Below are 21,729 nucleotides of genomic sequence, written 5' to 3'. Positions count from 1 at the left end.
TTCTGAACGGGAAAACGTCTAAGTCTCTCCTCTTATCAGAGGTAGAGACTACAGGTACCCTGACAGTACCCCCTCCCTCAGAAACGCACACCGGGCGGAAGTATCCGGGGCGAGATGGAAAGCGGGAGTGAAAAGCCCTGCGGAGGCGAGGAGCATGAACATCCTCCTGAGGTACCCAAGTCCTCTCCTCAGGACCATATCCCTTCCAGTCGACAAGATACTGTAACCTCCCTCGAGAAATTCGAGAATCGATGATGGAGTTGATCTCGTACTCCTCCTGGCCCTCAACCTGAACAGGACGGGGAGAGGAAACAGTGGAGGAAAATCTGTTGCAAATTAACGGTTTCAGCAAGGAAACATGAAAAGAGTTAGGGATGCGTAAGGCAGATGGAAGTACTAGACGATACGCAACCGGGTTAATACGAGCCAGGAGCCTGTAAGGGCCAATGTAACGAGGCGCGAACTTCATAGAAGGAACCTTTAAACGAATGTTTTTTGTACTCAACCATACCCTATCACCAGGAACAAAAACAGGAGCCGCCCTTCTGCGTTTATCAGCGTGTTTCTTGAACAACATGGAATTATGTAGGAGAATTTGTCGAGTCTGATCCCACAACTTCCTCAGATTGGCAACATGAACATCAACCGACGGTACCCCTTGGGAAGGAGAGACCGAGGGAAGAATGGAAGGATGAAAGCCATAATTCATGAAAAAGGGGCTAGAACGAGTGGAATCACAAACAAGATTATTGTGTGCGAACTCTGCCCAAGGAATCAAACCGACCCAATCGTCCTGATGTTCGGAGACAAAACAACGCAAATATTGTTCAATTTTTTGATTGGTACGTTCAGCAGCTCCGTTAGACTGAGGGTGATAAGCAGAAGAAAAATTCAATTTGATGCCCAATTGAGAACAGAAAGATCTCCAGAAACGTGAAACAAATTGGGAACCTCTATCAGAAATAATGTCGGAAGGTATCCCATGTAAACGAAAAATGTCTTTAGCGAATATTTCCGCCAATTCAGGAGAAGTCGGAAGTTTAGGTAAAGGCACAAAATGAGCCATCTTAGTAAACCTATCGACTACAGTGAGAATAACAGTCTGTTTTTTAGAAATAGGCAAATCAACAATAAAGTCCATGGCCAAACAGGACCATGGTCTTTCTGGAATGCCCAAGGGCTGTAATAGACCACGTGGAAGAGTATGAGGTTGCTTAGTCTTAGTACAGATCTCACACACTGCAATGAAATCCTTAATATCCTTTCGTAAAGAAGACCACCAGAAATCTTTAGAGATTAAGGAATATGTCTTGCGAATACCAGGATGCCCCGCCACCTTACTCTCGTGGAAACACTGTAAAAGCTCCCTTTGGAGTTCAGGGGGAACGAAGTGTCTTGCCACAGGAGTCTGCCTAGGTGCCAGCTGTTGCAACTTCATGATACGGTCAAGCAGTGGAGAATGAATTTTAAGACTTGTGTTGGCGATAATATTGCACTTGGGGACTATAGAGGACAACACTGGCTCAGACACAGTAGACGGTTCATATTGGCGAGACAAAGCATCGGCTTTAGAATTCTTAGAACCAGGTCTGTAAGTGAGTACGTAATTGAAATGGGTGAGAAATAAAGACCAACGAGCTTGCCTGGAGGACAATCGCTTGGCCTCCCCAATATAGGACAAGTTCTTGTGGTCCGTCAAAATAGTAACATGATGTAAGGTCCCTTCCAATAAATGTCTCCATTCCTTTAAAGCCATGATAACTGCTAGTAGTTCCCTGTCACCAATGTCATATCTGCTCTCCGGGCCAGATAGCTTTTTGGAAAAAAAACCACATGGATGTAATGGTTTATCCACACCTAACCTTTGGGACAGGATAGCGCCTACACCTGTCTCTGAGGCGTCTACTTCGAGTAGGAAAGGCAGAGTAGTATCAGGGTGAACTAAAATTGGTGCGGAAGCAAAAAGTTCTTTGAGGGTTTTGAAAGCAAGAAGTGCTTCAGTAGACCAATTCTTAGTGTCAGCCCCCTGTCTGGTCATATTGGTGATAGGAGCAATAATTGACGAGTAACCCTTAATGAAGCGCCTATAATAATTGGAGAATCCAATAAACCTCTGGATGGCCTTGAGACCCTTAGGTAAGGGCCAGTCTAAAATGGACTGGAGTTTATCCGGATCCATCTTAAACCCTTCCCCAGAAATCACATAACCAAGAAAGTTTGTCTGGGACTGATCAAAACTACATTTCTCCAGTTTGCAGTACAAGCCATGTTGAAGAAGTTTGCGCAAAACCCTTCTGACTTGTCTGTGGTGAGTCTCAATGTCCCTAGAATGTATAAGAATATCATCCAGGTATACAATAACGCAATCCTGTTGAAACTCCCTAAGAACCTCATTGATCAAGTCCTGAAATACTGCCGGCGCATTGCAGAGACCAAAAGGCATTACGGTATACTCGTAGTGCCCATATCGAGTGTTGAACGCCGTCATCCACTCGTGACCCTGCTGAATCCTCACCAAGTTATATGCCCCTCTGAGATCTAACTTGGTGAAAATCTTGGAACCCTTTAAACGATCAAAGAGCTCGGTAATCAAAGGAATCGGGTAGGCATTTCTAACGGTTATTTTGTTCAAACCTCGGTAGTCAATGCAAGGTCTCAGTGTACCATCCTTCTTTTTAACAAAAAAAAAAACCAGCCCCGGCAGGGGAGGAAGATCTCCTAATAAATCCTTTGTCTAGATTTTCACGAATATACTCCTCTAGGACTAAGTTCTCTTTAGTAGACAAAGGGTATACATTGCCCCTGGGAGGCATGGTACCAGGGAGTAGATTAATCTTACAATCAAAGGACCTGTGTGGGGGTAAAGTATCGGCCTTCTTTTTGTCAAATACCGCCTTTAAGTCGAGATACAGTGGAGGTATTTGTACTTCTGTAGGGTCGGTAGACTGAGTGGATGCATTAACTATGCAAAGCGGTGAGACTTTCTGTAAACACTTCTCCTGACAATTCTGACCCCATGAGATTATCTCCCCTAATTCCCAATCAATAATAGGGTTATGTCTCTTTAACCAAGAATACCCCAGGACTATGGGAACAGAAGGAGATGAAATGAGTAACAGAGATATGTCTTCCTCGTGTAAAATACCAACAGTTAAGTTAACGGGTATGGTTTCACGAAAAATCACAGGCTCAACTAAAGGTCTACCATCTATGGCCTCAACGGCCAAAGGCGTGTCCCTTAACTGAGATGGAATAGTGTGTTTAGTGACAAAAACTTGGTCGATAAAGCTCTCAGCAGCTCCGGAATCTATCAATGCCACAGTCTCTACTACTCCCCTCTCCCAAGTTAAGGAAACAGGTAGCACAAGCCTATGATCTTTATAATTATGAGTAGAGGACAAAATAGAAACACCCAAGGCCTGTCCTCTAGAGAAACTTAGGTGCAAGCGTTTCCCGATCGATTAGGACAATTTAGGCGTAAGTGACCTCTGACTCCACAGTACATACACAGCCCCTCCCTTCTCCTGTACTGTCTATCCTCTTCTGAGAGATGAGTATTGCCTATCTGCATAGGTTCTGGAAAAGGTAAGGTTTTGATCTCAGGACTTAGAAATGAGGGAGCTAGTTTGAAGGAAGGTCTACAGGTTCTATCTCGAGTGTTCTGTCTCTCTCTTAAGCGTTCATCAATGCGAGAGATAAAATAAATTAAATCCTCCAAATTCTCAGGAAGCTCTCTAGTAGCAACCTCATCAAGTATTACATCTGATAATCCGTTTAAAAATACGTCTATATAAGCCTGTTCATTCCACTTAACTTCTGCCGCCAAGGACCTGAACTCTAGTGCATACTCCACAAGAGTTTGGTTATCTTGTCTAAGGCGTAACAGTAATCTGGCTGCATTGACCTTTCTACCAGGAGGGTCAAAAGTTCTTCTAAAAGCAGCTACAAAGGCATTATAATTATATACTAACGGATTATCGTTTTCCCACAACGGATTGGCCCATCTCAGAGCTTTCTCAACGAGTAAGGTGATAATAAATCCGACCTTCGCCCTATCTGTAGGATAGGAACGGGGTTGTAATTCGAAGTGGATACTGATTTGGTTTAAAAAACCTCGACACTTCTCAGGAGAACCACCATAACGTACAGGTGGGGTAATACGAGAGGAGGCACCTACAGTGGCTACCTCTAAACCTGAACTTACAGGGGAGATAGAATTATTACGCATCTCTTCTGGTGGGTTATTAGGACGAGATAATAACGCCTGTAGTGCTAAGGCCATCTGATCCATTCTATGTTCCATGGCGTCAAACCTAGGATCGGAAGGACCAAGCTGACTACTTGTACCTTCAGGATCCATTGGCCCTGTCGTAATGTCAGGATCGGGACAGGGATCCAACACGCAGAGTACAAAGTGTAGTAGGTACGTATACCAGACCTTAGAATGGCCGGACTTAACGTAAGGAGTAAGTAGAGAATGGTCAGAGGCAAGCCGAGGTCGAGGGAACGAGAAGACAGGTAAGCGAGAGACAAGCCGGGTCAAAGGATAACAGAGATAAGCAGAGTGATACAAACAAGCCGGGTCAGAACCAAAGAGACAATAGACATACAAGAGCACTGAGTGACTAGACTGGCTAGAACCACGACAGGGCAATGAGCAAATGCGGCAAGCTCTATTAAATACCCCGGTTCTAGGAGGTAATCACACCCCCGACGAGTCCTGGTTCGTGTTCAGGGTTTGAGTGACAGGTCGAGCCGGCTTGGCGTCATGACGTCGGCTACTGAGCGTCACGTCATAAAAGGGCGTGGATCCCTCGCGGCCGGCGTGTAACCGACCGGAGGGACCGCGAGGAACGGAGGAAACAGCCCTTCTGAACGGGAAAACGTCTAAGTCTCTCCTCTTATCAGAGGTAGAGACTACAGGTACCCTAACACCTACCCAGAAAATAAGCCCTAGTGTGTTTTCAGGGAAGGGCAGTACGTACACTTCACCAGATACATGTACTTGCATACTTAAATTATATTTCACCATATTTACATATCTCCCTATATATAGTACAAATGTGTGTATAGGGGAAAATAAAACAAATATATAACTGGGAGGAATATGTGAGCCCAATATTGCAATAAACTGAAATATTCCATTTGGCCTATTAGATTTCATCATCAGCCCTACAGATTGCCCAAAGAACCGAATATGTATGTTTTATTAGTATATGGAATTTCCGTTATGATCTGGCAAACAGCGCTCATCACATTTAAAGTACCCTCTGTCTTCCAGGTATGATTCTAAGCAGTCTGAAATTGGAGACAGACTAAGAGGGCTTAAGTGAATATATGTTATTGTTTTCTAGATTAGAAAAGATTTGTAATGCTTTCTGGATATCAAATAACACTGGCATGTTTGGCACCAAGGGGACATCTCGACAGATTGCTATAATTGCTATGTTTTTCAATTACACAATCTTCACACACACACAAAAAGTCGAAAGGAATTAAAAAATAACGTACAAAATGTAAATGCCAGAGGGGCTTGGAACACTGTACTTTGTTGTCTGCTCTAAATAAAAAAAAGAGTTAAAGGGAATTAATGTTAAAATAATAATATTATATGGCTACAGTATAAAAAATGAATTTATAATGACACATTCAAAGCAAGGCTGAGTCATTGTAAATGTGTTTATAATGTACAAGCAGGAATAGGGGGTTACAGCAGCTAAAATGATGCAATTTGCCTCTTGACAAATAGCAAAGATTTATTTACGAGCAGTTTATGTCTTTACCATGGTGTTATAGTGCCTACGTCTCTTAACCTTTTCATCACCGAATGGTTATGGTTACGGTTAGAATGTACACATGGGAATAAATCATGGTTAATAAATCCGATGTCTGTTCGGGATACATCCTGCCTTTCTAATAGAAATATAGAATGTTGTGTTCTTCGAAAAATGAACCTCAATTTCAGGCGCTATAGCCATTCCAGATCTCTTTGGATTTTATATATGTTGAAAATTGGAAGGACTCCGTCCACATGCTAGGATGCTAGGATTTTTAGTTACACAGGCGAAGATGCATTTTGGCGCCCCCAACCATCATTAAAAAATAAAAATAAAAAAAATGCATCTTCACCTGTGTGTCTTTCCTCCCAAGCCACAGGCACACAGGCATCATTTTTCAGTCACACAGTCAAAGTCATACAGGTACACTGTCATACAAAGACAGCAATAATCATACAGAGACATACAGACACATACAGTCAGAGACATACAAGCAGAGACATACATGCATACAGAGACATGCAGGCATATAAAGACATACATGCATACAGAGGCATACCGTCATACAGACAGACACATACATACAGACAGGCATACAGAAACATACATACAAAGACATTCAGGCACATACGTACAGACATACAGGCATAAAGAAACATACATACGGAGACATACAGGCATGCAGACACATACATACATACATACAGACATACAAAGACATACACACATACAGATACATGCATGCATACAGAGACATTACGTCATACAGACACATACATACAGAGGCATACCATCATACAGACACATACATACATACAGAGGCATACCGTCATACAGACACATACATACATACATACAGAGGCATACCGTCATACAGATACATACATACAGACAGGCATACAGAAAAATACATACTCGAACACACACACAAACTCACAGACACATACTCGAACACACACACAAACTCACAGACACATACTCGAACACACACACACTGACAGACACATACTCGAACACACACACACTGACAGACACACATACTCACATGCGCACACACACACACCGACATACTCACACACACCGACAGACACACTCACTCACACACAAACTCATAGACACACTTACACACACACTGACAGACACACATACTGACAGACACACACACACACTCTGACATACACACTCACTCACACACACACAAACTCATAGACACACTTACACACACACTGACAGACACACATACTGACAGACACACACACACACTCTGACATACACACTCACACACACACACACACAAACTCATAGACACACTTACACACACACTGACAGACACACACACACACTCTGACATACACACTCACTCACACACATACACACTCACACTCACATGCACACACACACACACACAGTAATTAATAAAGTAATTAATAATACATTAAATGTAAATTTCCCACCCAGCCTCCCTACCTGGAGTGCTGGCGTGGGTCTTTCATTGGTGGTCCAGTGGGGCTGCTGCGCGGCGTGCGGCTGAAGTTGATTAGGAGGCGGCGAGGGAGCTCTCTGTTCTCTCTGACCGGCTCCCTCGCAGGCTGTTTTCTGATGCCGCGGGAGCCGGAATATGACGTCATATTCCGGCTCCCGCGGCATCAGCAAAAGGCGCGCGAGGGAGCCGGTCAGAGAGATCAGAGAGCTCCCTCGCCGCCTCCTAATGAACTTCAGCCGCACGCCGCGCAGCAGCTCCGGGGATCCAGGAGGTGACCAGGCAGGAGGGAGCACTTCCCTCCTGCCGGTCACTGGAATTTTGCGCCCCCAGAGCCGGTGCGCCCTAAGGCGGCCGCCTGTGCCGCCTTATGGACGCGCCGGCCCTGCATATATGGACATCTCAGGGACGACTCACCAACTATGCCATCGACATTGCCAAAGACTTGTGCCTTACCCTGTATGATGTGCTTTTTATATATCTAAGCTCGTGAATATGTCCAGACTGTGATGTATGTATCAATGCTGTTTGTATTGATGGTGTTCAACCTTGTTATAAATAAAGAATTAAAAAAAAAAAAGAAACATAGAATGTGATGGCAAATAAGAACTATTCGGCTCATCGAGTCTGCCCATTTTTCTAAATACTTTCATTAGTCCCTGGCCTTATCTTATTGCTAGGATAGCCTTATGTCGATCCCATGCATGCTTAAACTCCTTCACTGTGTTAACCTCTACTACTTCAGCTTGAAGGCTAATTCATGCAGCCACTAACCTCTCTGTAAAGTAATACTTCCTGATATTTTTAAACCTTTGCCCCTCTAATTTAAGACTATGTCGTATGTTGTTCTGATAGTTTTTCTTCTTTGAAATATAGTCTCCTCCTAGATTCCCTTTATGTATTTAAATGTTTCTATCATATCCCCCCCTATCTCGTCTTTCCTCCAAGCTATACAGGTTGAGATCATTTAACCTTTCCTCATACAAAATAAATGAGGAGGATGGCAGTGAGAACTGTGGTGTTGCAAACATAGAACATAATTACTGGACCCAATCTACAAGATCTGAAATTTATCCAGAATGCCATGCTGTGCAACCATCTTATATAGAACTAGGGCAGCTCTCCTGACACCAACAGTGCCAGAAAAGATAGTAAGGTCATTTTACTTAGGGACACTTATGAGAAAGAAATACTTCAGGACAGAATTGGTTGAAATCAGTTTTTAAGTTTGTTTTAGAAGGTCCTTATTAGAACTGCAGACTTGGCAACCCCAATAACCAAGTCACTACCTGCACAGGGTCACTGCTGTGCCCAATACTGTATTGACACGAATTGAAAACTGTGCAACAGAGTTAGAGGTCTACCTGACTGCGAAAAAAAAAAACAGTATTTGCGGTGCACAGCACGGTTTTGAAGGCAGAATCTGTGATTCCTAAAACACCTTTACAACTTAAAGACTCAACTCTAATACCATAGATCACCCTAAGCTTTTCTATAGTGCTTTTTGTATTTGTATTTACTTTGTATCACACAGCCTGGTTACAATGCTGCTGCCCATCCCATGTGTTCCCTATTAAGGGTTAATAAGTATAGGGGTGTATATAAAAAATACCCCTTTCTGTCTCATTAGAGATATCTTTGCCAGAAGCTCAAGGAAGCAGGCTGAAGGGTCAGTGTTAGGACCCGCTTAGGGGGTTCTGCCTTGACGTTGGCAGGCGGGCATTCCCTCCAATGGCCATTGGAGCAACTAAATGACCTCCATTTGTCTAAATATACATAGGGATTAAGGAGAAAGCGCAAGTAACATTTTCTTTTCTTTGTTTTTTCTATAGTGCGGTTATAAATGGAATAGTGGTTACCAATTTTGTAATTCTGCTACAATCTACGCAGTAATACATCACCACTAACAAGAATCAGTGTTAAAAAATTTTGACCCCCGCATGCCTCAAAATATGAATAAGAATGGATCGCTGACAATTTTAGGTGGCACGACCAGTCACATCCGACATCAGGCTTGCATTTGAAAGGCCTGCACGTCCGGCACCCGCCAAGATGCCGCCCGACTTCAGAAATTAACCGGAGACTTCAGACAACTCACGAGATGAGAGGGGATCCCCTTTCCCACCACATTTTGTATCGGTACACCACAAATCCTACTCTGATGAGGACTCATCCACAAAGGAGGATATCAAGAGGCTGTTGGTGAATTGAGGCAGGTCTGGAAGGCCGACCTACAAGAGGCCCAGGCAGAAATAGGGGTCATACAGTAGAAAGTACAGGCTGTTGAAGACAGAGAGAAGTCCAAAGACAGTCCGCTCCAGGACACTAAAACCAAGGTAGAGAGCCTCACCAAACAGGTCCGACAGTTGCATTAAATGGTGGCATCAATGGAATCCTCACACAGACCCCGCAACGTACGCCTGAGATGCATACCTGAAAAGGTGGGAGGTGAGGAGCTTCTAACATGCCCGAAGGCTTACTGCCTTCATGGGTCTCAAAGGCGCTGCAGACTCCCTGCTAATAACATCAACCTTTTTAATGCGCAAGTCGGCAGCAGCACCTGAGGGAGACCCCAGAGACACCATCGTCACCACCAGAGATAGAGCAGCCAGAGCCAACATTCTGAACTGATCCAGATCAATGGAAGAAGTGAACTTTGAGGGAAACACCTTGGCCATATACAGTGACTTACCTTTCTCAGTTCTTACGGAGAAGAGGCAACTGGCTCACGTAGCCAAAGCTCTAAGAGACCACTCCATTAAATATCATTTGAGCACAGAAGGCTCCCTTCTGGCCCCCTGGGGCACTGAAATCGCTTGCCCCTATCCTCTGCAGAAGAACCGAAGAGACTTTTCCACAAAGCAGGATTTCCTTCCATTTACATAACGGATGGGGGACACCAGATCTCTCCACCACAGGAGAAGAGAAATTCGGGACCTGAGGGACCAGCAGGCTAAAATGGACACCAAAAATCTAATCTTCAGTCAATATCAAACGTATAAGCCAAGCTCTAAATTGTTGATAACCCCTTTTTACCATTAATGTTTGACACGTTCCACATAGTTAGCGATACTGCCTACTTATCCTTCTTTCTAGTATAGAGTAGACAACAGCTCCGCAGTGCATAGATCATATAGCTCTCTCAATTAGTAATGATGTGTATGTCACCTTGCTCTTCTTCTGCCGTCGCATTATTATTGTCAGTATACTATGTCACCATGTACCCATAACGGAGATAATTGTTACTTTGCATACCAATTTACTCATACAATGGCTCAGTTGTATACAGTGTGTACAAACTTTAATAAACACAAATTAAAAACAAAAAAAACTTTTTATGATAATAAAATGTGTATATAGGCATATCCTATTCATGTCCTCACTTTTTAAAAATTGCTACACTGGAAAAAAAAATACTCTAATTCACATTGGTTTCTGCCGTCTGAGCCAACACGATTGTTAACTTATTAATTTCTGAGGATTTGCATTTTATTGCTAAATTATACATTCACAATATCATTAAATACACTAAAATATAACAATATAACATTCACTAAATGGAATCCCATGGCTTGGCAGGTAGAGCATACCATCTGTTGAGTTGGTTCATACTTTAAAATTGTAGTAAGAAGCTGGTGACCTAAGGCCAAGTAGTGGCAATTCACTCCATGAAGATCCATCTTTGGAGCGTATAATAATTAAACACATATGCGTGCCCTAAGAGTAAAATAACTGCTCATCTTGACCACACATGGGACCATCGAGTCAGACGACCCAATGAATCACGATCTGTCATGTTTGATGCTGTGAATTTCTTGTACTAATGGTAGCTGTCATATGACAGCAAGTCACAGAGCAGTGACATTTACACGAGCTTGCTTCTTGGAAAGCGAAGAGTATAGATCATTTTCTGAAAGCCATGTCTTGTGTCCAGATGGATTAGAATAACTTTTACATTTACGTTTCTCTTCCACAGCCAGTGAACTGTGCATTATGTGATTTTCTTAGTAAAAAAAATAAATAAAAAATTATACATATATATATATATATCATTCAGAGTGATAATCTGCTAGACTGTATATATGGTAGACATAATGTAATTTGACGCTTTGTTAACTTCATTAAAAAGATTAGTGGCGTTTGAAGATTTGCGCTGGATAAAGAAGGATTTTTTCGTTTTTTTTTTTTAAATCAAAGTAACATCCTATTGTTTCCTCATTTAAACTGACAGATGGTAAGCAGTACTTTAAGAAGAATTTTCGATATTCCTTTTTTGTAGTTAGTTGACTTCTTACCTGGGGACCTGCCTCTACTACTAATATTGGACACCTGGTAAAGTTGAAGTGGTTATGGTGTAAAAAAAATTACACTGTTAAAGTTAGATTTCTGTGGGAAAAGCCTTATGGCTTGCCTGGTGTGTGTGTTTAGCAAAGTATTAAATAATATATATATATATACACACACACACACACACACACACACACACTGAACAAAATTATAAACGCAACACTTTTCCCCCACTTTTCATGAGCCGAACTCAAAGATCTAAGACTTTTTCTATGTACACAAAAGGCCTATTTCTCTTAAATATTGGTCACAAATCCGTCTAAATCTGTGTTAGTGAGCACTTATCCTTTGCCGAGATAATCCACCACCTCACAGGTGTGGCATATCAAGATGCTGATTAGACAGCATGATTATTGCACAGTTGTGCCTTAGGCTGGCCACAATAAAAGGTCACTCTAAAATGTGTAGTTTTACTGTATTGGGGTATCCAGGAGGGGGGGGGGGAATGGGGGGGGACCACCAACAAGTCAGTATCTGGTGTGACCACCATTTGCCTCACGTAGTGCAACACATCTCCTTCGCATAGAGTTGATCAGGTTGTTGATTGTGTCCTGTAAAATGTTGGTCCACTCCTTTTCAATGGCTGTGCGAAGTTGCTGGATATTGGCAGGACCGGAAAAATAGCATCCCAAACATGCTCAATGGGTGACATGTCCGGTGAGTATGGTGGCCATGCAAGAACTGGGATGTTTTCAGCTTCCAGGAATTGTGTACAGATCCTTGCAACATGGGGCCGTGCATTATCATGCTGCAACATGAGGTGATGGTCGTGGATGAATGGCACAACAATGGGCCTCAGGATCTCGTCACGGTATCTCTGTGCATTCAAAATGCCATCAGTAAAACGCGGCTGTGTTCATTGCCCATAACATCCGCCTGCCCATACCATAACCCTACTGCCACCATGGGTCACTCGACCCACAACGTTGACATCAGCAAACCACTCACCCACACAACGCCATACATGCTGTCTGCCATCTGCCCTATATATGAAAACCGGGATTCATCCGTGAAGAGAACACCTCTCCAAAGTGCCAGACGCCATAGAATGTGAGCATTCGCCCACTCAAGTCGGTTAAGATGACGAACTGCAGTCAGGTCGAGAACCCGAAGAGGACGACGAGCATGCAGGTGAGCTTACCTGAGACGGTTTCTGACAGTTTGTGCAGAAATTCTTTGGTTATGAAAACCGATTGTTGCAGTAGCTGTCCAGGTGGCTGGTCTCAGACAATCTTGGAGGTGAAGATGCCAGATGTGGAGGTCATGGGCTGGTGTGGTTACACGTGGTCTGCGGTTGTGAGGCCGGTTGGATGTACTGCCAAATTCTCTGAAACGCCTTTGTAGATGGCTTATGGTAGAGAAATGAACATTCAATTCACGGGCAACAGCTCTGGTGGACATTCCTGCAGTCAATGTTTCCTGTGCAATAATCATGCTGTCTAATCAGCATCTTAATATGCCACACCTGTGAGGTGGATGGATTATCTCAGCAAGGAGAAGTGCTCACTAACACAGATTTGTGAACAATATTTGAGAGAAATAGGCCTTTTGTGTAATTAGAGAAAGTATTAGATCTTTGAGTTCGGCTCATTAAAAATTGGGGTAAAAACATAAAGGTTTGCTTCTTTTCTTAAGTTGTGTTTCAAAGCTGTTGTAGACAGCAAACATAAACACCAAGGAATCCATGTTTTAAATGGAATGAGGCGAAATGGTGATTCCTTGTTGAACTAATTTGCATATGCCCACACAGAATCCTTTGTGGTAGTAACATCGTTGCAAACTTGTCATTTCTGTGGGAAAATCAAGTCTTATGGCGTGAGTGGTGTGCAGATATTTGTTTAACATTGTATTGAAGATATATATATATATATATATATATATATATATATATATATATATATATATAGATATAGATAGATCTGTAATAATATATAGCCCACATTCAGTGAGCTCGACCTGAGTGAGTAATAGCTCGGGTATAGGGTTTTCCGCAGTTGCAGCACAGAGCTCTGAGGCCATGCGACTGTCCGCTTTAACAGTTAAGCTCTGCCTCGTCGGGAGTAGTTTTTAACAGACCTTAATATATTTAAGGATATCTGAAATATATTAAGGACCCTTAAAACCCGCTTGTAATGCATTTTTTTCCCCTTTGCATTATTAAGTTGTATCTATCAGGGTTATTCACCAATGTATGTATTTCCAGGAATATGAAGTGCTAGAATTCCAAAACACCAAATTGTAGCCAAATTGGAACCAGAATGGCAACATTTAGGTAAAACGACCTCATCCGAACAAATCTCCACTCAGTTTTGCAATTCAGATTTTACTTTGTTACAATTTAAAGTTTAGTGTATAAAGTACCCCACCCACTCGCAGGGACTTGAGAGAGAACTAAAATTTTAAGCCAAAATACCATAACGGACAAATTTGTCTAGTTTTGCCTAAAATTTGTAATTCACTTTAAATGCCTGACAAATCACACTTTTGTGAATATCTCTGTATTACTGTTGCCTTAAGCTGACAGTCAAAGACCCTGCTGCAGTCCCAAAGTAAATAGTCAACGAAGGTTTGACACTAACCTAGGTAACCTAATTACTCGCAGTCCGGCCTCCTCTTCAGATATAGAAAAAGGTGGAAGTTTGTTTTTCACATTAAAATCTACAATCTCATCAGAGATTAATTCCAGTAAAACATGGGCGGAATATGGGTGATTTATTTTTGTTATAACTTCTGTTATAGTGATCTCAATAGTGGCCAGACTGCAAGCACCCAGTGAACACAGCTTAGTGTTAAAGGAACTCTCCAGTGCCAGGAAAACAATCCGCTTTCCTGGCACTGCAGGTCCCCTCTCCCTCCCACCTCCCATCCCCGGTTGCTGAAGGGGTGAAAACCCCTTCAGTGACTTACCAGAGGCAGCAACGATGTCCCTCGTCGCTGCTTCTTCCTCTGCCCACGCTCCTCCTCTTCATCACGTCAGCTGGCGGGGGAGACCTAATGCACATGCTCGGCAATGCCGCACACGCGCATTAGACCTCCCCATAGGAAAGCATTGAAAATGCTTTTCAATGCTTTCCTATGGGGATTTTAGCGACGCTGGAGGCCCTCACGTAGCGTGAGGACGTCCAGCAACGCTATAGCACAGAAAATCTGTGCTATAATCCCGGAAGTGCCCTCTAACCCTGCAAGGTAATTATTGCAGTTTATAAAAAAACTGCCATAATTACACCTGCGGGATTAAGGGTAGTGGGAGTTGGCACCCAGACCACTCCAATGGGCAGAAGTGGTCTGGGTGCCTGGAGTGTCCCTTTAATTCTTATAAAATGGACTTTATATATGACCATGCACATAACCCCAACATACTAAACGGACAAAAAAAGGACAATGTAAGGGACAGTTTAGGCTGCTTAAGGCACTATAACCTTATCTAAATGAACTTGTTATGGTGCCAGGAGACCCCCAGCGTACACTCACCTTCAGGGGTTAAACCATTCTTGAACGCCTTCAGCGTCGATCTCCACCCCCACCTCCCCAGGCTGCTTTTGAATTTTCAGTTTCAGGAAGCGCGGTGTGCCGCCAAGCAGTGACGCCGCTAATTGTCTGGCAGCGGTCAGTTGACGCTCTCAGCCATCTTTGACTCACCATTCACAAAACTGGCTTGGAAAGAAACGTACCAGTTTTCTATGCAGGTTATAGAGCACTTTAGCAACTGCCTATGCCTTCTATTTATAATATGTTTAACAATTTGTCAGTTTTACTTACTGAATAAATGGATTGTTAATTCGGCCATTTGACTGCATGTTCCGGGCATGTCACCACTGATACTAGGGATGGGATATCCACTTTTCGCAGTTCAGCTACTTTGGCCTTAATTTTAAGATTCTCTTTGAATTTCTGGCAATTCTTACTTTAGTATACAACCCAGTGAGGATCATTGTATCAAACAAATCTACCTTCTATGCCAGCCAGGTTGTCCCATGGTTTTTTAACATGTGAAGGGTTATTTACTAAAATTACAATTGTCAAAAAATAAATTAAAAAAAGCATAGCAGACTTTTGAGAATATTTTAAGATTGACAATATTGGCTTTAATATTTAAATTCACTTTGAATTCAGCTTGAACTTAAATGCTGACACATTTTCACTTTAGAAAGTAGTCCTAATAATATAATTTAAAAAAAAAAGTATGGTTAAAAAAATAAAAAGAGAGAGAGAGATCTATAAACAATATTAAATGCACCACACATTTCAGAATTAACAGTTGCTCTTTTAAAGAGTACAGGAAAATATTTAAACTAACCACCAGTCCAGGAGAAGCTAACAGAAATGTCTCTGCAGTGAGGATAGCCATACAAGCCTTCCATCTAGATCACCCCCTCCTCCATTCACAGGAAGCACCTGGCCTCATTAGTCTCTATACCTTAAACCAGATGCTGACTTCACTGCAGTATGATCTGGATTCTGATTACTGGTGCAAATCTGCCCACTCTGATGTTATGTGTTGATATTCTCACTGCTGCACAGAGGACATGTCAGAATGAAAGTCAGTTTGTACTCTGCGTCCTTTGATCAGCTGAACCAGTGTTTAATGTGTGCGCTTCAAGTGCTGCCCTAACTCGACGTAAAAATGTATCTTGGCACATGTCAGTAACATGAAAGCCGTTTAATATAATTGGATATTTTTAAATCAGTTTAACCCAATTTGTGTCTCGATAAATAAAATATAGATTTTTTTTTTTTTTTCTGAATTAAGTGGAAATCCATAAGCCATGATTCGAAATGTACTGCTTCCTCTTCAGTAATTTTATTCACTATATTGGTTCCCTTGATAGTAGTTATTTCTGTGGTTTGAATGGCTACAAGGAAACCAAACATATAAATGCTTCCTGATGGATATTATTTAAAAAAAAAGAAGAAAAATGATTTTTCCTCTTTTTTTTCTTGTACGTTTTATTCGTTTTATATTAATGTTAAAAGTAAACGCACTCTTAATTCCATAAATGGAGGCGTGTATGTGAAGTTCCCAAAGTTACCATCAGGGTTATTCACAATAGTGAAAATATTTGTGTCAAAGTGAATTTCAAATTTAAGGCCAAAATAGTCAAAATGGATGCATAAGTTTGTTGGAGAATTTTTCCAGTTTAGCTACTTTGGCCTAAAATGTTTAATTCAGTGCCGGATGAAGAATATATATGATACAATATTCCTCAATTAATAATTCCTCCATTTATAGCTTGATTTTCTTCAGAGCGCATTTGCATTCTAAATAGTACAGGGCACAACTTTTCATGTGTTGTCCATGAATGTGTTAAAGTGACAGAAAGGATAAAAAGGATAAAAGTCGATCCGTGTACCCTATATGTAACACCCATGCTCCTTTGCAGCACGCGTGTATAAATATATACATAATGCTATAAAACTTTATAGTCCCCATGCCACCTCAAAAAGGAAACAAAAACACAGTATTAAACAGTTTGGCAGGCCGACTGGCCACGAATAGGGTCACCCTCATCTGCTATGCACAATTAGAACGGGGTCTCTTGTAGCACCAAAGCTGCCTGGAATTCTCAATTCATTTATATTTTAAAGGCCCAGTACACTGACATATTTGATACAGAGTTAAATAGAAATTTAAATGACTGTATTTTAGTTTGCAGAAAACAAATGATGGTCCGGGCACTCAAGGTAAATCCAGCGAGCAGATCAAAAGCAACATATCGGCCCACTACAGGGCCTTTGACAAAGGATCTGAAGTGGGCCGAAACATTGCTTTTCATCTGCTCCAATAAATCTGCTCGCTGGATTTACCTTGAGTGCCCGGACCATCATTTGTTTTCTGCAAATTACATTGTGAGGATTGGCCAGCCTCAGGCCCGGTTGCAGCCTGGGATTCAGGAGAGTGCGGTATCCTATACGGTAATTACATTGGCTGTATTTTAGTGACCCTATTCAATATATCTGTATAACACACACACACAAAAACTCAATGTCATATATCTGCATCATATCGTGAAATAAGTTTTCATGTTGTGTGCCTTTAAGTACAGAGACGTGTCACGGGATCGTGTGTACCAGCAAATGTACAGTTGTTTTATTTATGAGTTACAGGCAAAAAAAAAGGGGTCACTCAAGCAGTTCCAACATGCAAACAAAAGCCAACGCGAGGTTTTCTCATCAGCTGTTTTCCTATCCGACTCCCCCTCCTACAGTTTACCACAAAAATATATCATCTGAGGACAAAGGAAACGGCATAGAAACCAGTGTAAACTCTGACATCCTTTTGTAAACCTGTGCCATGCGGCAAGCACTGCCTAGTAACGAAATCCACCCTTAAACTGTATAAAATGGTGCATTACCAGATCTGTACTGGGGTATGATCCTTGACAGCCATCGGGCCCCCCAATTAACTCTTCATATGCCTCAGCAAGCTAATTCACTTTTTTTTTTTCTTTTTTTTTTTTATCTAGAGCACAAAATCCCTACTCTAAGCCACGGTGGCAACAAAATAACAAAATGTTGGTTGGCCATTACCACCATTTTAAATGAGAAGGGGTCCGGTGAATGGCGTTCTCTCATTTCACAAAACTATTTGGTGGAAAGGCCAGATTTGTCAATTTAAAGAGTACCTGGTATATCAGCTTATATTATTTTGAAGACGCATAACATATTATGTATACATTGTGTTAGAAGACTTTCTAGCCAATCTATACTTAAATAAAAAAATATATTTAAAAAAGAAAAATGCTTTCAAGCAGTCAGTGTCTGAACTCACAGGTAGGGAGCACAGGCAGATGTTTATTGATAGTGTCAGGTGATGCGCTCAGCCTATCACTGCCTTGGTATGACTTAGTTGAGTTTCTCTCAGTCTTTGCAGTATAGTTAAGAACCAGGCTGCAAAAGCCCAGCGTCCCAGGCTCCCAGCATTCCTGTGAAATGGTGATTTATTTTGATATGTGAGACTGAGCCCAAATTTTGCTTGGAGAGTCTCTTTAACCCCTTAAGAAGCAAACTTCCGGAATAAATGTGAATCATGACATGTCACACATGTCATGTGTCCTTAAGGGGTTAATACTGAGATTTCAATAATGCAGGTCTGTCTCCGTTCATAACTCGATGATTGTAGAAGAATGTAATAGATTGTTTAGAATAAGCAAAGTTTGTATCCTTTCACAGCTGCTCTTCTGTCGTGTAAGCAATATAGGGAGAACAGATTTAATAGTGATATCCACAGCTACTGCTGGCTGAACTGTGAATTTTCTGCCATTACTCATATGCTGGGGGAGGAGCTGTGGGGAGAAAGATCCTGTGTGTCTTTATTCACATTTGCTCTCCCAGCAGTTCATAAACTGGATAGGGCTGAATTAAAGGAGACCTATCATGCCCCAAACAACCTATGCTTGATTGAGCAAAATAGTGTATCAATGCATTGTGCCTGCAGTGTTGCTAGAAAATGTATAGATTAGGAGAAAAATCTATTTAAAAAAATTATTCTTCTCCCAGTTGTCAGTCAATGCCCTCGGATTGCTGAGGCATTGACTAACAAGGGAGAGTGGAAAATACCTCCCACAGGAGGTCCCTCTGCTCTGCACCCATAGTAACCACAGCGCGTGCGCTGTGGTTGCCATGGAAACTCCCTAGTTGAGCACTTCTAGTGCTTGCAAGGAAGTTTAGGAAAGGAAGTACGTCACTGGCAATATTCTTCCTGCTTGGGGATGCGTCCCAAGCAAGGCAAATCAAAGACTAGTCCAGGTGCACCGGACAGCGTCCCGGAGATGGTTGTTACACAAAGAGTACCACCCACAAAGCGGTGTTGGAATTGAGGAAAAGTGAGTAAATCTCTATATTTTACACTGATTACACCATGTATCTTTGTGATATATAGTGTACTCAATTTCAGGTAAGTGAAAACTGTCATGACAGGTCCACTTTAAGGACAGGTGGCACCAATAATGGTTACACCAAAAAGTGTAACTCTTACTAATCTCAAGCAGGCCAGGTCATGTATATCCCAGTGCTAACCAAATATTGATGGATCCTTTCTATAGTTAAAGGACCACTCTAGTGCCAGGAAAACATACTTGTTTTCCTGGCACTAGAGTGCCCTGTGGGTGCCCCCACCCTCAGGGACCCCCTCCCGCCCGGCTCTGGAAAGGGGAAAAGGGTTAAAACTTACCTTTTTCCAGCGCTGGGCGGGGAGCTCTCCTCCTCCTCTCCGCCTCCTCTCCGCCCCGTCGGCTGAATGCGCACGCGCGGCAAGAGCTGCGCGCGCATTTAGCCGGTCGCATAGGAAAGCATTTACAATGCTTTCCTATGGACGCTTGCGTGCTCTCACTGTGATTTTCACAGTGAGAATCACGCAAGCGCCTCTAGCGGCTGTCAATGAGACAGCCACTAGAGGATTAGGGGGAAGGCTTAACCAATTTATAAAAATAGCAGTTTCTCTGAAACTGCTATGTTTATAAAAAAATTGGGTTAACCCTAGCTGGACCTGGCACCCAGACCACTTCATTAAGCTGAAGTGGTCTGGGTGCCTAGAGTGGTCCTTTAACCCTAGCTCTAGTCTAACCTATATGCAAGAATATTAAACACAAACAATATTTAACTAACATTCTGTGCAAATAAATCAATGTTTAGGAGGAAGTTTATACACAAAATGAGGCTCATGGAGAATTTACAAGGAAATGTATAATTTTAGAACAACATAGCAAGGATGGAAATATATTTGAAATGGAGAATCTCTTCAACTCTTCTATTCTAGCCTAAAATAGACAACTCCCTCCTTCCCTCAATCTTTGCGTAGTGTATAAACTCTGTTGTGTTAAATACAAGTTCATTACTATACAAACAAACAATACAGTGGTTAAACAATAACAAGTGTAAGAAATATTTTTATGCCCTTTAAGTTAAACTGTATCTGAAGTAAAAAAATGTTTAAAAAGTCTAGTCTGTCTCGTTTTGCAACACTATGAGACAGTGGGCTCTTTTCAGGACACAGGCAGGGCAATGTCTGTTTAAACAAATGTAGGCGTTATTCCAGAATTCAGAATCTTAGGGACTTACAGGAAAAAGCATCTAGTCCAGAGTTTCTCTAATTAGCTACAGAAATCACCAAGCAAGCAGGGTTGCATCCATTGCAGCATTTGTGATACATGTGGGCATTACCTTTTTATTATCCCAACAATAAATATTAAAATGGTATATAATCATAATAATAATGAGCCTGTGCAGTCTGTATTGCCAAAACATACATTTTATATTGATTAGTATCCAGTGTCGGTGTCCCCTGGAGGGGCCTGGGGCACCTGCAATATTGTGACTTACCTGCAGTAAGTGTAACTTACCTAGTTGCATATGTAAAATGGCATATAATAACAATTTACTGATAATGTCATCTACAACATGTGCTTATATGTATATATAAAATGGACATTACTTTAACACAGGCTTCCCCAAACTCCGGCCCTCCAGATGTTGCTGAACTAAAACTCCCATGATTCTTTGAATGAAATAGATAGGCTGAGAATCATGGGAGTTGTAGTTCAGCAATATCTGGAGGGCCGGAGTTTGGGGAAGCCTGCTTTAACAGATCAAATCAGACACCGTTAATCTTCCATTGCTATTGTGTATTGGAATGGGAAAAGTGAAAATATTCCTAGCCAAACATTTTCTGCAGAAAATAAAAAGTCCCTTGCCATCACTTAAATGTGTTATGTTTGTTTAAACCCATGGGAGTATGATCACTAAGCAGCAATGGCAAACAAATGACAAAAACAAATACTACTTGCAGTCTTGCATATGGCTATAGAGTTCCAATACACCAGTAAAACGTCAATGAGAGTGAAGTTACTCTAAAACTCCAGAATCCATTTCATGTGTCAGTCTGTTAATGGTGCCCATTTTAACATCACAAGGCACTGCTTGCTTTTTTCAGTATAAATTCTACGTTTTCAAAAATAAGGCCAAACTCCCTCTAATCCAATCAACCAGTCCTATTTTATCGTAACCTGAGTGATCACTATTCAATACGTTTCAAAGCCTCGTAGAAGGCCTGTATCTTGAATGATACTGAATGGAAGTAAATGAAAGCAATGGACTTCAGGCACCGACATGCACAGACAAGGTTACAGT

The sequence above is a fragment of the Pelobates fuscus genome, chromosome 10 (assembly GCF_036172605.1).
Source record: "Pelobates fuscus isolate aPelFus1 chromosome 10, aPelFus1.pri, whole genome shotgun sequence".
NCBI classification, from domain to species: domain Eukaryota; kingdom Metazoa; phylum Chordata; class Amphibia; order Anura; family Pelobatidae; genus Pelobates; species Pelobates fuscus.
Note: the sequence above shows the minus strand (reverse complement) of the source record.